This window comes from Salmo salar, chromosome ssa09, assembly GCF_905237065.1.
Source record: "Salmo salar chromosome ssa09, Ssal_v3.1, whole genome shotgun sequence".
NCBI classification, from domain to species: domain Eukaryota; kingdom Metazoa; phylum Chordata; class Actinopteri; order Salmoniformes; family Salmonidae; genus Salmo; species Salmo salar.
Window position 1 is genome coordinate 156,727,871 of NC_059450.1, and position 5,000 is coordinate 156,732,870.

Here is a 5,000-nt window from a genome sequence, read left to right on the forward strand (position 1 = left end):
CACCTGTTGTAGCTCTAGTCTGTAAAACACCTGTTGTAGCTCTAGTCTAGTCTGTAAACACCTGTTGTAGCTCTAGTCTAGTCTGTAAACACCTGTTGTAGCTCTAGTCTAGTCTGTAAACACCTGTTGTAGCTCTAGTCTGTAAACACCTGTTGTAATTCTAGTCTAGTCTGTTAACAACTTTTGTAGCTCTAGTCTACTCTGTAAACACCTGTTGTAGCTCTAGTCTAGTCTGTAAACACCTGTTGTAGCTCTAGTCTAGTCTGTAAACACCTGTTGTAGCTCTAGTCTGTAAACACCTGTTGTAATTCTAGTCTAGTCTGTAAACACCTGTTGTAGCTCTAGTCTGTAAACACCTGTTGTAGCTCTAGTTCTTACTAGCACCGCCTCGAGCTTAGTTCAACTGTCAAACTGTCAAACCCATTTACACCCATGTTTTTAAAACAATGTAAATGTAAACAAACACTGTGTAGCCTCATAACATGGTTAAAACGATAACTCTCATCGATGGCCAGTCCTTGCATCCATAGCTCTGTCTATGAATTTGAGAGTGGTGAAATTTCTCCCCGCCCATGTCTCAGATTTTTACCAAAGCAGAGGCAGGGTGGTTTGTTATTGTTTCAACTGCGGATTCTACCTTTAAATTGAATGAAATAACTTCAGTCACAATAATAATTTCAGTCACCCTCTGAAAAAGAGTGACTGAAAAATAACTCAAATGAAAATGTTTAACCTGAACTGGTGCTCTGGTTTTAATACCATATATCTCTTTAACTCTCTACAGTCATTAGACTGTCTCTAGGCTAGCTAACACAGTAGCCAGTAGACTGTCTCTAGGCTAGCTAACACAGTAGCCAGTAGACTGTCTCTAGGCTAGCTAACACAGTAGTCAGTAGACTGTCTCTAGGCTAGCTAACACAGTAGCCAGTAGACTGTCTCTAGGCTAGCTAACACAGTAGTCAGTAGACTGTCTCTAGGCTAGCTAACGCAGTAGACAGTAGACTGTCTCTAGGCTAGCTAGCGCAGTAGTCAGTAGACTGTCTCTAGGCTAGCTAACGCAGTAGTCATTAGACTGTCTCTAGGCTAGCTAACACAGTAGCCAGTAGACTGTCTCTAGGCTAGCTAACACAGTAGTCAGTAGACTGTCTCTAGGCTAGCTAACACAGTAGCCAGTAGACTGTCTCTAGGCTAGCTAACACAGTAGTCAGTAGACTGTCTCTAGGCTAGCTAACACAGTAGTCAGTAGACTGTCGAAGGGCTAGCTAACACAATAGCCAGTAGACTGTCTCTAGGCTAGCTAACACAGTAGTCAGTAGACTGTCTCTAGGCTAGCTAACACAGTAGTCAGTAGACTGTCGAAGGGCTAGCTAGCACAGTAGTCAGTAGACTGTCTCTAGGCTAGCTAACGCAGTAGTCAGTAGACTGTCTCTAGGCTAGCTAACACAGTAGCCAGTAGACTGTCTCTAGGCTAGCTAACACAGTAGTCAGTAGACTGTCTCTAGGCTAGCTAACACAGTAGCCAGTAGACTGTCTCTAGGCTAGCTAACACAGTAGTCAGTAGACTGTCTCTAGGCTAGCTAACACAGTAGTCAGTAGACTGTCTCTAGGCTAGCTAACACAGTAGCCAGTAGACTGTCTCTAGGCTAGCTAACACAGTAGTCAGTAGACTGTCTCTAGGCTAGCTAACACAGTAGTCAGTAGACTGTCTCTAGGCTAGCTAACACAGTAGCCAGTAGACTGTCTCTAGGCTAGCTAACACAGTAGCCAGTAGTCAGTAGACTGTCTCTAGGCTAGCTAACACAGTAGCCAGTAGACTGTCTCTAGGCTAGCTAACGCAGTAGTCAGTAGACTGTCTCTAGGCTAGCTAACGCAGTAGTCAGTAGACTGTCTCTAGGCTAGCTAACACAGTAGTCAGTAGACTGTCTCTAGGCTAGCTAACACAGTAGTCAGTAGACTGTCTCTAGGCTAGCTAACACAGTAGCCAGTAGACTGTCTCTAGGCTAGCTAACGCAGTAGTCAGTAGACTGTCTCTAGGCTAGCTAACACAGTAGTCAGTAGACTGTCTCTAGGCTAGCTAACACAGTAGTCAGTAGACTGTCGAAGGGCTAGCTAACACAGTAGTCAGTAGACTGTCGAAGGGCTAGCTAACACAGTAGTCAGTAGACTGTCGAAGGGCTAGCTAGCACAGTAGTCAGTAGACTGTCTCTAGGCTAGCTAACGCAGTAGTCAGTAGACTGTCTCTAGGCTAGCTAACACAGTAGCCAGTAGACTGTCTCTAGGCTAGCTAACACAGTAGTCAGTAGACTGTCTCTAGGCTAGCTAACACAGTAGCCAGTAGACTGTCTCTAGGCTAGCTAACACAATAGTCAGTAGACTGTCTCTAGGCTAGCTAACACAGTAGTCAGTAGACTGTCTCTAGGCTAGCTAACACAGTAGCCAGTAGACTGTCTCTAGGCTAGCTAACGCAGTAGTCAGTAGACTGTCTCTAGGCTAGCTAACACAGTAGCCAGTAGACTGTCTCTAGGCTAGCTAACGCAGTAGTCAGTAGACTGTCTCTAGGCTAGCTAACACATTAGTCAGTAGACTGTCTCTAGGCTAGCTAACACAGTAGTCACTAGACTGTCTCTAGGCTAGCTAACACAGTAGTCAGTAGACTGTCTCTAGGCTAGCTAACACAGTAGTCAGTAGACTGTCTCTAGGCTAGCTAACACAGTAGCCAGTAGACTGTCTCTAGGCTAGCTAACACAGTAGCCAGTAGACTGTCTCTAGGCTAGCTAACGCAGTAGCCAGTAGACTGTCTCTAGGCTAGCTAACGCAGTAGTCAGTAGACTGTCTCTAGGCTAGCTAACGCAGTAGTCAGTAGACTGTCTCTAGGCTAGCTAACACAGTAGTCAGTAGACTGTCGAAGGGCTAGCTAACACAGTAGTCAGTAGACTGTCGAAGGGCTAGCTAACACAGTAGCCAGTAGACTGTCGAAGGGCTAGCTAACACAGTAGCCAGTAGACTGTCTCTAGGCTAGCTAACACAGTAGCCAGTAGACTGTCTCTAGGCTAGCTAACGCAGTAGTCAGTAGACTGTCGAAGGGCTAGCTAACACAGTAGTCAGTAGACTGTCTCTAGGCTAGCTAACACAGTAGTCAGTAGACTGTCGAAGGGCTAGCTAACACAGTAGTCAGTAGACTGTCTCTAGGCTAGCTAACACAGTAGTCAGTAGACTGTCTCTAGGCTAGCTAACACAGTAGTCAGTAGACTGTCGAAGGGCTAGCTAACACAGTAGCCAGTAGACTGTCGAAGGGCTAGCTAACACAGTAGCCAGTAGACTGTCGAAGGGCTAGCTAACACAGTAGCCAGTAGACTGTCTCTAGGCTAGCTAACACAGTAGCCAGTAGACTGTCGAAGGGCTAGCTAACACAGTAGCCAGTAGACTGTCGAAGGGCTAGCTAACACAGTAGCCAGTAGACTGTCGAAGGGCTAGCTAACACAGTAGTCAGTAGACTGTCGAAGGGCTAGCTAACACAGTAGCCAGTAGACTCTCTCTAGGCTAGCTAACACAGTAGCCAGTAGACTGTCGAAGGGCTAGCTAACACAGTAGCCAGTAGACTGTCGAAGGGCTAGCTAACACAGTAGCCAGTAGACTGTCTCTAGGCTAGCTAACACAGTAGTCAGTAGACTGTCTCTAGGCTAGCTAACACAGTAGTCAGTAGACTGTCTCTAGGCTAGCTAACGCAGTAGCCAGTAGACTGTCTCTAGGCTAGCTAACACAGTAGTCAGTAGACTGTCTCTAGGCTAGCTAACGCAGTAGTCAGTAGACTGTCTCTAGGCTAGCTAACACAGTAGTCAGTAGACTGTCTCTAGGCTAGCTAACGCAGTAGTAAGTAGACTGTCTCTAGGCTAGCTAACGCAGTAGTCAGTAGACTGTCGAAGGGCTAGCTATCACAGTAGCCAGTAGACTGTCTCTAGGCTAGCTAACACAGTAGCCAGTAGACTGTCTCTAGGCTAGCTAACACAGTAGTCAGTAGACTGTCTCTAGGCTAGCTAACACAGTAGTCAGTAGACTGTCTCTAGGCTAGCTAACGCAGTAGCCAGTAGACTGTCTCTAGGCTAGCTAACACAGTAGCCAGTAGACTGTCTCTAGGCTAGCTAACACAGTAGTCAGTAGACTGTCTCTAGGCTAGCTAACACAGTAGCCAGTAGACTGTCTCTAGGCTAGCTAACACAGTAGTCAGTAGACTGTCTCTAGGCTAGCTAACGCAGTAGCCAGTAGACTGTCGAAGGGCTAGCTAACACAGTAGTCAGTAGACTGTCTCTAGGCTAGCTAGCGCAGTAGCCAGTAGACTGTCTCTAGGCTAGCTAACAGTAGCCAGTAGACTGTCGAAGGGCTAGCTAACACAGTAGCCAGTAGACTGTCTCTAGGCTAGCTAACGCAGTAGCCAGTAGACTGTCTCTAGGCTAGCTAACACAGTAGCCAGTAGACTGTCTCTAGGCTAGCTAACACAGTAGCCAGTAGACTGTCTCTAGGCTAGCTAACACAGTAGCCAGTAGACTGTCTCTAGGCTAGCTAACGCAGTAGTCAGTAGACTGTCTCTAGGCTAGCTAACGCAGTAGCCAGTAGACTGTCTCTAGGCTAGCTAACACAGTAGCCAGTAGACTGTCTCTAGGCTAGCTAACACAGTAGCCAGTAGACTGTCTCTAGGCTAGCTAACACAGTAGCCAGTAGACTGTCTCTAGGCTAGCTAACACAGTAGCCAGTAGACTGTCTCTAGGCTAGCTAACACAGTAGCCAGTAGACTGTCTCTAGGCTAGCTAACGCAGTAGTCAGTAGACTGTCTCTAGGCTAGCTAACGCAGTAGCCAGTAGACTGTCTCTAGGCTAGCTAGCACAGTAGCCAGTAGACTGTCTCTAGGCTAGCTAACACAGTAGTCAGTAGACTGTCTCTAGGCTAGCTAACGCAGTAGCCAGTAGACTGTCTCTAGGCTAGCTAGCACAGTAGCCAGTAGACTG